Source organism: Condylura cristata, unplaced genomic scaffold, assembly GCF_000260355.1.
Source record: "Condylura cristata isolate star-nosed mole 26May11 unplaced genomic scaffold, ConCri1.0 scaffold00024, whole genome shotgun sequence".
Lineage (NCBI taxonomy): Eukaryota > Metazoa > Chordata > Mammalia > Eulipotyphla > Talpidae > Condylura > Condylura cristata.
In genome coordinates this window covers 21,815,211-21,828,334 of record NW_004567125.1, presented here as the reverse complement: position 1 = coordinate 21,828,334, position 13,124 = coordinate 21,815,211, and the positions used below count along the sequence as shown (strand labels likewise).

The 13,124-nt window shown below is 34.2% G+C and overlaps 1 protein-coding gene across 9 annotated transcripts in view; it reads right to left on the bottom strand.

Moving 5' to 3' along the window:
• RASAL2 (RAS protein activator like 2) overlaps positions 1–13,124 on the bottom strand; it is a 307,801-nt gene that overhangs the window by 105,661 nt on the left and 189,016 nt on the right. The window lies entirely within an intron of this gene.

The window sequence follows — 13,124 nt, the reverse complement described above, 5'->3', positions numbered from 1 at the left end:
AGCCTGCTGCTCCCTTCAGCAGTGTACTTCGTGGATCTGCCTGTTCTGCTCCCCACTCTGTCTCTGGTGAAGCCTCTTGCCGCCCCTGAGCCTCTGGCCTGTACCCAGCTCTGTATGTACAAATAAATCTTTAAAGAAAAAAAGTTTTTTTTAGATGTTGCGGGAGACTTAAAGGGTGAAGATTAACAATCATTAAGTAGGAAGTAAGTTGCTTTCTTTGCTCAATGATCTGAGATACCATAACAATGTTAAATAAATGATATAGAAATCCTAATATCCCTACAAAATCAGAAAGCCAAATGCCATGGTTTCTAAGGTGAAGGCAGGAAAAGATCAACTTGAATTTCATGGATTATAGACATTTGCTTTATTTCTTTTACTAGTAAATGGTTCTGATAGTCTTAATTGCTTTTCACAAGCATTTCTTAACAAAAGGATCCATTAAACATTGATCTAATGCTTGGCTCATACTAAGCACTCGATATTTGTTAAATGAATATATTTTTCCATACCTGCTAAAGATATTGGACAAGGTTGTTTGACCCTACAGGCATTTTAATGAGTCTATTGTATGCTGTGCTAGACAAATTTGTTATTGTTTATTTTACAATGTACTGTATCCATTTTTATGTATCATTTTAGAATTAGGGAATGCGTCTTGTTTGGAAGAGAAAATACAATTTTCAGTCTTTAGAGAAAACCTAACCTTAGACATACATTGCCTGATACAAGTTATTAGGCATTAATCGTGATGGAGAATATGTATGACATTACAGAAATATTTTTGCAGGGCTTCCCTGGTGGTGCAATGGGTTAAGGGGAAGTGATGCCAAGCTGGTCACAGCCACTTTAGCACTTTAGCTAGAGCTCAATCCCTGGTCAGAGAGGTGACCCACATGGCACAGCAGGCCTCTCCTGTCTTGCTTGTTGTACCCCTCAGCACTGTATTTCATCAATCTGCCTGTTCTGCTCCCTGCTCTATCTATGATGAGTTCCTCTCACCACCCTTGCACCTCTGGCCTGTATCCCATTTCTGTATGCATAAATAAATATTTAAAAAAGGAGAACTCAAAAATAAATCAGGTGATTTCACATACGTTTTCATGTTAAAAAAAATCATTATCAAAAATTTTCATTACATTCTTTTTTACCTAGATTGTTAAAATTTGAAATATATGTATACAAAGAACATCTTTAATACAAAACAAACACTGTAATTGTTGAGACAATCAACTAATTTCCTTTTTTTAAAATTTATTTTATTTTTTATTTTTTTTAAAAGATTTATTTATTTTTGCATACAGAACTGGGGTACAGGCCAGAGGCTCAGGGGCGGCGAGAGGCTTCACCAGAGACAGAGTGGAGAGCAGAGTAGGCAGATCGACGAAGTACACTGCTGAGGGGAGCAGCGCGCGGGTCAGGAGAGGTCTGCCACGCCATGTGGTCACCTCCGGGGCAGGCGGGAATCGAACTCATGCGGAAGTGGCTTTAGCTTCTTAGTGCTGTGCTTTAACCCGCTGCACCACCAGGGAGGGCCTCAACTAATTTCCTTTTGATTAGTATTTAAATCTATTGCAAATTTGACTTCAGAATGAGAATGAGTTGTAACAAAACAGTTATATCAATAGATATGTAAAATATATTCTATTTGCTCTTAAATCAATTTGAGTAACAGAATTTCTGTCACTTTATATATCTGGGATGTTCATTCAAAAATGAAACAAAATTTGTGGAATACAGAGATGAACAGGAAAAAAGGCTTGTTTTCAAGGGAGCGCAGGGCCTATACTTCGAGCAATAAAAATATACTTTCATGCTCCTCTATCAACACACACACACACACACACACATATGTATTATGTATATATATTTATAAACTATATGCATGGGCTCCAAATCCATGAAGTAAATATTAGTGAAGTGTTTCCTAACTTTTTATGGATAAAAACTATAGGAATAAAAATTCTTATATTTTCTTCCCATCCACAACAGACTGCCTTTTGGAATATCAAGGGATGAACTCACTTAGAAGAAATAGCAAATATTGGCCACACTTAAATGGCTTTAGCAGGTATCTAAAAACTATGACAGCACACTTTCCTTTAGAACTAGAATAAGGTCTTACATTTTTTTCCAAACACAATACTTTGTCAATTTCTACTACCAGCATATAGTATCAGAGTCAGCATATAAATTGAAATAGATTCTCCATCTCTTGCCCATTACCAATTTAACACTTCAAGAGACTCAAGATAGGCAGTCCACCTATTTATTTCCCATTCTAGGAGGCACTAAAGTACCTGGGTTTATTTTTTGGATACCAAATCACTGACAGAATCATTTTAAAATGTTATATTTACTGGTGGATGGTCTCCAACTACTGTCAGATTTAGATATCGACCCAGATTAAAGAAGACAAACTTTAAAGTAGTTTTCTTTTGAACTAAGTTAGTTGATACTTAGTCAAGACCACATGAGGGGAAAAAAAAAAGGAAAGGGGCTACTTTATTATTTGAAGAGATTTTAGGTTATCATTCTGGACAATCTGTTCTTTACTTAGTTTGTGCATGGTATCTCCCTTCCCTCCCTTCTATTGATTAAGAAACTCCTTTTGGTACCAATTTTTGTTTAAGCCACCCAGTTTGCAACTCTTTGCTACAATGGCCTTAGTAAAACAATGCACTAAGACACAGCAGTATCTTGTATTTATGTCCAGTTTAAGTAAAAACTTCTGTCCCTTTTGTCCAATTCCTGTTCCCAGCTCCAACACTGTAAGAGTTAGAACCAGAAAAGGAAGGGCGGGGGTGGCATGTGTGAAAGAAATCTTGGCATCACTTGCTCTAATTTGGGGTGGTGGTAGGAGGTTAATTTGGATATGAGATAGAATTTTAAATTGAAGTAGACTAAATGGACTGTTTAATTACTGAAAGTAACAAAACACCATTGGCTTCCTATCATATTATTAGAGATCAGCTTTCTAGGAGTGTTAGCACAGTTAAGAGACAAGTTCTGGGAAAAATAAACAATTCCCCATTTCCCCTCCTCTTGATTTACACCCAGAGGCAGGCTCAGGTGTTTTATAGCCGAAAGCTTATACAATTTGAGGGACTATCATTAAGAAAAGTAAAACACACACATGCACATATAGATTAAAAACATACATCATTTTTCTTTTTTTGGGAAATAACACTGAATTATATATTTTAGTGTGCACCACTAAAAATCAACATGTGTTATATCACATTTAAGATTGTCTATCTTTAAAAGTGAGATTTCATGAGCTGAAAAGATGTTGGTATTTGGAACAGTAGAGGAGAATAACAATAACATAGTCAAAGGTTTACTGTAGTCCCACTACCGTTTGCAGGAAAAAAATAACAGGTCGCTGAAGACATCATGACTTGACTAAGGTACAAAATCTACACTATGTCCTCACTGACTTCTTCCCTTAAATGTACCCTTATGTTTCAGCAGCGATACATTTAGTCAGCTAAAAGACATTCTCCCCAACTCCAGGTTTTTCTGCGGCTAATTAATATACAGAAAAACTTTCAATCTCTTGGGAAAGTCCTTAGATATTTTGTAACATAAAACTAGGTAAGCAGAGTAAGAGGATAAGCACAAGGACAGGATATATGCTGGATAACACCCTTATTCTAAGGCTTTTTTACCTAGAAATATGACTGCAGAATTGAGGAGAGAGGGTATAGAGGTAGTAATGTGGGAAGAGTGCCAATGGCCCCTATGGTAAGGAACTGAAGGTGCTTTGGTGGTAGATGGTGTGGTGAGGAAGAATGATCCCATTCCCCTACATCAGATAACAGTGTTGTAAACCAAAGTTACCTCAATTCTATGGGTTTTAGAGACTATTGGAAAGGATAATACTTATATCATTAAAGACCTGCTGAACTGAAGTTCCCTGGTTTTACAGCTGTGACATGGGAAAAATGATTAAGCATCTCAATATATTGTCATGACAGATTAAAAGATAAAAATCAAGTAATCATATCAAAAGATGCTGAAAGTCAACTGATAACATCAAAGTATCCCCTCTGATAAGTAGTGTTATTTACAATAGATGGAAATTTTCTTAATTTCACAAAAGAATATAGAATAAAAACCCAAAACAGCATTATATAGAAATTTAAAGCATTGAAAATGTTTTTATTAAGGTTAGAAACAACATGAAGATGTTCACTATCACTATTATTTTCATGCAGGATGTGAGCACTAGCATCTGTTATTTGCTACTGGACAGATGCTCATCATTGTAGTAAGACAAGGAAAACAACAAGAAAAAAAGTCAGAAAGAAAAAACAAATCATAAACACTTGAAGGAAATAAGATTATTCCCAAGGAAGGGAGGTAGCAGAGGACATACGGCAACTTGATTCTACAGTTCATTTGGAAAAATAAAGGCATGAGTAAAAAGTGAAAAATCTTTTGGAAAGTAAGAACTAGTGTAGAGGAATTTGCTCTATTAGTAAGAAAAACCACACTAAAATCTACAGTCATTAAAACATTGTGATGCTAATGTAAAAAGAAAACAATGTAATTAATAAAAAGACATGTAGACATTTAGCTAAATAATAAATAATAAAGGGCACCTGTCAAATCAGTGTCTAAAGAACAGACTGTAAAATAAATGGTGTTGAGACAACTGGCTGTACAGCTAGAAAAAAAATTCTTATTTCACAAAACCAAAAATAAATACCATATAAAAACTTAATCATAAATTGAGAAAGACACAAAAAAGAGACAAGCTGAAAAACATAAAAATTGAAAGCTTCATATAGTAAAAAAGATATCCTGATCAAATTTGATAGCATCTATCAAAATATGAAATGCACACTACTTTTTGATTATGACTCCAATTCTAGGAACCAACCTTACAGAATTATTAGCACAAGCAGCTGAACAGAGTTAGGAACAAAGATGTTGGTAATGGCAAAAACCAAACGTATTCATATTCACAAGAAGAGGAAGTGATAAATTCACAGTGAAATAATATATAACCTTTAAGGATCTGCAGGCAGATGTAATGAAAAGCATAGATATCTTTAACGTACATTTTTATTTGAATTATAATTAATGCACTACAGAAAACAGCATAAAACATAGGAATAGCTTAATGAATTATAATACCATCAAAGGAAAAATTAGAATTTACCAGCAATTCATTAAGTCCACAAAAAACCCCATTCTGACCACAACTTCTTCCTTCTCCAGTCTTGACTTCTATGGTAAACATTCCTTGCTTTTATTTACAGTGTTAGCTTCCCAATTATGTATTCCTCAAATACAGTTTTCTGTTTCTTGAATTTTTAGATAAATTATATATATATAATGAAGGAAACCCAAATATCTTGTGTAGTTTTATTTGGGTTTCCTTCTTTATTTATCAGGCTTGAGCATCTCTTCAAATAAATATGGGCTGTTGCTTATCTTCCTCTGTGAAGTGCCTGTTAAAAAGTTTCTTGCCGGCCCTCCCTGGTGGCGCAGCGGGTTAAAGCACTGCACTAAGAAGCTAAAGCCACTTTCGCATGAGTTCGATTCCCGCCTGCCCCGGAGGCGACCACATGGCGTGGCAGACCACTCCTGACCCGCCCGTTGTTCCCCTCAGCAGTGTACTTCATCGATCCGCCTGTTCTGTATCCCACACTGTCTCTGGTGAATCCTCTCACCCTCTGCATCTCTGGCCTGTACCCCAGTACAAATAAATAAATAAATCTTTAAAAAAAAAAAAAAAGTTTCTTGCCTATTTTTCTACTGAGCTTTGTCTTTTACATTAACTTGTAGGAGCGTTTGATATAAGCTGGTGCAAACTGTCTATTGGTTTAATGCAGATTTTTTTTTCTCTTAGTATTCTGATGAACAGGAATCCTTAATATAGTAAAATGTATCACTTTTTCTTCTTTATATTCAGTGCTTTTTCTGTCTGAAGTAGGAATTATTTCTCTATCCTAAAACATAAAGATGTTATATCTTAAGTGTTCTGTGTCATAATTTTGTCTTTATATTTAGATCTACAATCTTCATGGAACTTATTTTTGTATGAGAAACAAAGGAAGAATTAGCTTCCATTTCTTTTTAATTGAAGCTGAACCATTTCTTTTTAAACATTTGAACCAATACTATTTATTGAAAAGACTGTAATTTCCCCATTCTTCCACAGTATCAATTTTATCATAGAGTATGTATATGCACAGATGATCTTTTTCTTGGCTCTTTATTCTGTTTCACTGTCTGATTTCTAGTAACAATGCCAATTTGGCACAATTAATGTGTCTTCACAAAATCCTAATAGCTGATAAAGCAGGTCCTGTCAACTTTTTTTTCTTCTAGAGTTTTTGGTTATCATTGGGTCTTTCCTGTCTTTATTATTAATTTGTAAGATTAGTCTAAAAAACCCTCATAAGATTTTTACTGTGGTTGTACTAGATGAATAGAGGAAGATAGCAGAAAGTTAACATGCCACACATCAATATTCTGATGGCAGAAATGTGGTATCTTCCCTTTCAGTTATTTTTTAATTTCTTTTAATAAAACTTTGTAGTTGATTTCTTCAGTTTTCTGCACATCTTTCATTATTTATTCCTACTTAATAACATTTTGTTTTACTGTAAACAGCATCTTTTAAAAAATTTCTCTTTCAGTTTGCTGTTAGTATACAAAAATGCAATTGATTGTCACTTACGGACCTTGTTTCTTGCAACCTTGCTAAACTCAGTATTTGTAAAGTTGTTTTTTTTGGGGGGGGGTTTGGTAAACACACATTATAAAGATGAACAACCTGAAAGTCTTTAACTTTTCTTTGAGAGCTTATTTTCTAGCCTTTCATCATATCCAAGACCGCTTACATATGGAATACAGAAAAGAACACAAAACATTACTAAAGACTGTAAACAAAAATGGAAAATTATTTACCATTTGTATCTTAAATGTTTAATATTTATATAGTTTATGTATCACCATTGCTTTGTTAGCCATAATAACACATTATATATTGTTTCTTATCCACTTTGGCACTTTTCACACACTTTTAAATAACATCAGGATTCAAAGAACATTTGGATTATGATTAGTTTATAACAAAACAAAAAAAAATAAAAGTTCAAGGAAGAAGAGTGATACAGGTTGTCAAGAACTGATATTAAATAAAAGCCACATGTAAAATTCTGTAAAGGTATGGAAGAGTTAAATGGCAAGGAAACAGTCATAACGATGAGGAAATATAACATCATTACAGATGTAGTTGTCTCCTTAAATGACAGAAAAATAATTTAAGAATGGGTAGGTTTTTAACTTTTTAATTTGTATTTTAAAAAGTTAGAACTTTTATTCATCAGTTGATGATAAATGAGGTGGGATCTCTAGTCAATAGTTCATTAACAATTTTATATTAGGATCTGTTCAGCAATGTTTGCAGAATTTAACATTTTATAATTTTTTCCATTTTGTTATTAAAAATGGGTAGCATATTGAAATGAAAATGCTGACACCACTAAAATGCAGAGGCCTCATAAAACTAATATTAATTTAATTAAAATAAAGATGAGGACTGTTAATCTTCCCAGAATTAGAGTATCATTAATTTCAATGGAAGAGCCTACATTCCAATGTGAATGGGCATGGGGAGAGGGGTAGCATAATTAAGAAGCACAAACAAAGCCTTGCTATTTATAATGATAGTGGACATGGTATTCACATCTGGGCATAACTTCTCAAATGGAACTCATCCCAGTAACCAGCATCAGATGAGATTAGGAGAATACAGGGTGGTATGGCTATAAACACTGTACCAGTATCAAAACCACCAGAAGCCCCTTTTATGAAATCTTTTCAGTTGTAACTTATTAACCCAGATGAATCTGAGCTGTATATAAATGGAATCACAGTGTATATATTATTTTGATATTAACTTTCTATGCTCAAACACATTTGTGATGTATATCTAGTTTGTTGCATGAAGTAGTAGCTTGTTCTTTTTCAATACTGTACAGAATTTCATTGTAAACAAACCATAAATATTTGGGTAGTTTACAATTTTTAGCTATTAACAGTGTTGCTGTTAAAAACATCTGTACCGGCCTTTTGGTGAGCTTAAGTATGCTTTCTGTTAAGTACACACAGGAGTGGGATTGCTGGGTCATTGGGTATTGCTCAGCTTTAGCAGATCCATCAAATAGTTCTCTAAAGTAGCTGCACGCATTTACACTTACACTAGCAGTCTAAGTGCTTTAATTCTAGAGATTCTTATCAACATTTGGAATCTTCTGTTTTTCTCATTTTAGACATCATGATGGATAAGTAATTCTATCTTATTTTAAATTTACATTACCCTGATGATCTCTGATGATGAAACTGAGTGCCTTTTCACGTAATAAAAGGCCATTTGGAGTTCCTTTTCTAGAAAATGGTCATTCAAGTCTTGCCTTTTCTCACTGATGCACAGGAGTTAATTATATATTATGACTGGATGTTAAAATAAAAATTCTTTCTAGATTGTCAGATAAAAAATGGAACAAAAGCAACACCTGGACTAAACCCAAAGAGTGTTAAACAGTTTTGCTTCTTCTGTATCACACATTTGACAAGGGAAAAGAGAAAAAGTCTACCTCTAAATATTTAAGAATGAAGTAAGATAAAAATGGGTCTAATTTCTAACATAGAGAAGCTGTCATAAATCACACTACTTATAGCAATAAAAGTCACACCTTTGAAGCTCACTGTTTCTTGTCAATTAAAGTTTTACTGTCAAATATATATTGCAGTTTGTCCACAGTAAGGTGTGCTTCTGAGAAAAAATAGTAAGTAATTGGCTGGCTTTCCTTTTGAAAAGTCCAGTCTAAAGTTTGGCCTCTGGTTTTAAATGCCTTTCTATTTAAAAACAAAACACACAAACAAACCTTTCCCAAAACCCTGAAAAAAAATTATTGTACCATAAAGGAGTGACCTAACCAGGTTTACTTACTGAAACACCATGGGCAAACAACTTCCATTAGACTTCTGCTTAATTACTGTAAATTCCCTCTGCATAGTGCATTTCAACTTTGTATAAGTTAAGGAGGAGATTGGGTGGATTTGATCTCCGGCCCCTGAGGTGACCCACATGGCACAGCAGACCTCCCCTTTTCACCTGCTACTTCCCTCAGCAGTGTACTTTGTCGACTTGCCTGTTCTGCTCCCCACTCTGTCTCTGGTGAAGCCTCTCACCACCCCTGCACCTCTGGTCTGTACCTCAGTTCTGTAAGCATCAATCAATCAATCTTTAAAAAAAATTCTAATCTTACAAAAGAGATTGGTTTTCATTCTTTGTAATGACAGTAGCAATGCATTGGATTTCTTCTTTACACCATGTATTTGGTCTTGTTAATAACAATGGTCTATAATGTCTCTCACAGATAATAAAAGAATGGTATAGGCTCCAATTGAAAAAGAAATAACTTGGGGGCCTCCCTGGTGCTACAGCAGTAAGTTTCAGCTATTAAGCTATCTCTAGCCACTGGGACACAATTTCAATGCCAGGGTAAGCTAACCCACATGGCCCAGCAGACCTCTCTTGTCTCACCACTACTCCCCTCAGCAGTGTATTTCAGGCATTCTGTCTATTCTGTTCCCCACTCTGTCTTTGGTGAGTTCTCTCACCCTTGCACCTCTGGCTTACAGCCTAATTTTTACATGCATAAATAAAATCTTTTTTAAAAAGGGAAGAAAAAAGTGGCTTTCTTTTGAAATTTAACTTTGATTCCCATCAAGTATTTTCAGAATGCTATATGTATAAAAAATAAGATTATAAAAATGTATTTCAGAATTTTAGCTAGTGTAGTTGATTATTACAAGTAAAATGATGGCACTCATAAAACAGAATGAGATCACTGTTTCAATAAACCACTGTAATATTTCCCTGAATCTCAAATGGAGGGAAAAATGCTTCAAGGGAAATCTCAGGATGTAGGTAAGCAAATTATATGGAAGCTAAAAATAAAGGTTTTAAGCTCATTAAAAAATCTCCCTAAATTTGAGCTGTGATACAGACTCAGAAATATAAGACCTAATACAGTATGATGTACTTCTACAATATACAGATAGCAATTAAATAATAAGTTACCCTTTCTTTGAACAATACCTTTTCATATTTTGGGAAAACACTAATAAGAATTATTATATAGCCATCATTATATAATACTTTATATGCTCTATAAGCATTTGTGAGCCAACTCTCAGACATGAACACTACATATGCTCTTGATATGCAAAAGATGATTTTCTGTCCCTATAACAGACTTATCTCACCTTGTCTTATCCTTTGAAGAATCCCATTCTTCCTATGTATCCTTGCAGCCCAGATTTTTCATGGTTCTTCTTGAACTCACTTTGACACATTATCCCATTTTTAAAAAGACGAAAATATGTATTTAGCTGACATTTCATATTCTAAAGTTCTTAGGAGTCATTGAAGTAAGTACCTGAACACCTAAGCCTCTTAATACAACTCAAAAAACCAGAAATGTCATCTATCCACAGCCCATTTGAAGTTACAAAGAGAATATTAAAACATAAAATAACCAGTCTTTCTAGTCTCCATATTACAAAGAGGTAATACTATGAATAGTTAACTACCAATTGCTGTTAAAGTTTTTCAAAGGTCCTCTGTAGTCTATATAAGACATCAGAACTAGCAACTTGTCCAACAGGTTGGCTAGCCTAGGTGACACCTGATCCTGAATGACATCTGCTATATCCTGGCAGTTCAAGTTGCTTACTTTCCAAGGCCTGCTATAATAAAGAGCAAACAGAACCAGGTAATTTTTCTTCTTCAAAGAAAAGGATTGCACTAATCTAACTTTTCCAAGTTGGCTGTTTTAGCAATTCATTTACTTATAAAACAATGTATACCCAAGAATGACAGAAATTGAAGTTCTATAAAGTCAAATTATTGAGAAGAACTCCTCACAAGCTGCCTCTTTATGTACTTAAATAATAGTGCTGCTATTTCTGCTCTGAGTGGGGGCAAGGAGGGTACTAGAAGAGATTAAGATTTCGTACTGTTGACTCATGATATTTTGTTAAACACTCTTCATGAGGAAACAACAAAACAATTAATTTCCTTTTTTGCACTTAAGAATTAGAGATTTTGAGAATATTTATGAAACACAAATGTAAGAATCTGGTGACTCTTATTTAACAACATTCACCTGCTCTTCACTAATACAGAGGGAATTGGACAAGAAAAAACACCAACCACCACTAGAGAGCGTGAAAGAACATGAAGAATGAAACCAGTGGGTAACACTTTTCCTCTTTCCAGGCTGCTGAAGGATAAGACTAGAGTAGAAGGGGAAACACAACCAATCCTGTCTACATAAAAGGATTCAGAGTTTCAAGCGGATAATCAGGTAACTTTTCTGAGTAAAGACTTAATTTGACAATTCTGAGTGCTCTTCATGTCCAACTTCAAGCCCTTGTCCTTGATCTGCATTTATCTTCACTTTTGTTTGAAGAAATTTCATCTTAGAATTTTAACTGGGATATATAACCAATAGGTAAAAAGAAATTGTAGCAGGAAAAGAGAGATATAACAACTTCTTTAATGAGGTAAACATTTTCATTAATTATAGCGAAACTTTTACCAGAAAAAATGTAACAAGCTACACAATATACACAATAATATACACAAAACATAATATATTCACATATGCTAGAAGTCCTTTCACATACTACAAGCCGGATAAAAGATGAGATAAAAATCTAAGCCCTGTGCAATGCAACATGAACACTGTTGAGTTGGACAGAGCATTATGTTCCCATTCTCACAGCTAACAGTTCTCTTATAAACAGTGTGCTTAAATAATGGATTCTGCAGTGACACAAACAGTCTCTTGTTTCCTACTGGGTGGAGAATGCACTTTGTAATTTGGTTTCCGATAGCCTAAAGCAATGATGAAACTAACCATTTCTTACAATTTAGTGCTCATTCCACACAAATTTGTAAATCACTACTTCATTTACACAGACACAACTGAAAACTGGAGTGAGTAGGTCAAGCTTTAATACCAAAGGACAATATCCCTTTACTGCACTTATAGCCAAATCAAGCTAACTTATTCCCAGGAATTGTAAAGAGCCATGACAGGTCCGTTTGACAGTGGCTATCTTCTCTATTTAGCTCACTAGAATAGTGTGGCCTCTCTCAATCCCACAATAGTCTCCAGAAAAATGAAAAGGGCAGTAACCTTTTGGGGGAACTAAATGAAAATGTATGAAGACAGAAGTTCACTGTCGTGAATCTTGGGTCTCTACTTAAGTTATCTTCTAACCCATAATTCATGAAGTGTAGTAACAGAAGCTCCTTATAACTGGAGAGTGAGAAACAATTTGGACATCAGAAAATGAAGCGATTGGCCCAAACAGTTGTATAACACTCAAGTGTTATCTTGTACTTTAAAAAATAAACAGGGAGAAAGCAGAAGATATGAGATCATTTTCTGTTTCCAATAAGTAGATATGTTACAAAAACAGATATTAGCATATAGCAAAATATTAGTATAAAGCAAATATAACTTATTTGTACAGTGGGTTGCTAGGTCCTAAAGTATTCAAAAGAAATTTAAATAAATTTGAAGGAATTTTAATTTCAAATATAGATGTTCATAATGTACCACTGCTATGTAATTCTTTAAATAAAAGCAGTATACAGCTATAATCCTTTTCCCTTAGCTGAAAGCACTTTTCTGATAAACATTTTGTTACACATTTTTAGTTTTAACCAAGAACATGGGGTGGATATTAATTTGATGACATCGGTCTACCAGTGTCTCCTCCCATTTAACATGTCAATCTAATTTATGATGCATTTGTCTATTAAGACAATAATTCATGGTACTTGAGTCCAGCTGATACAATATAGGTAAAATATAAAGCTAAATGTAATTGGTAAAATATAAAATTTTAAAAAAGCAAAAAAAAAAAAAAAAAAACAAAACTGAAAAAAACTAACCAACCAACAAACAAAAAATGAATCTGTTCTTTGTCTATTAAGACAATAATTCATGGTACTTGAGTCCAGCTGATACAATATAGGTAAAATATAAAGCTAAATGTAATTGGTAAAATATAAAATT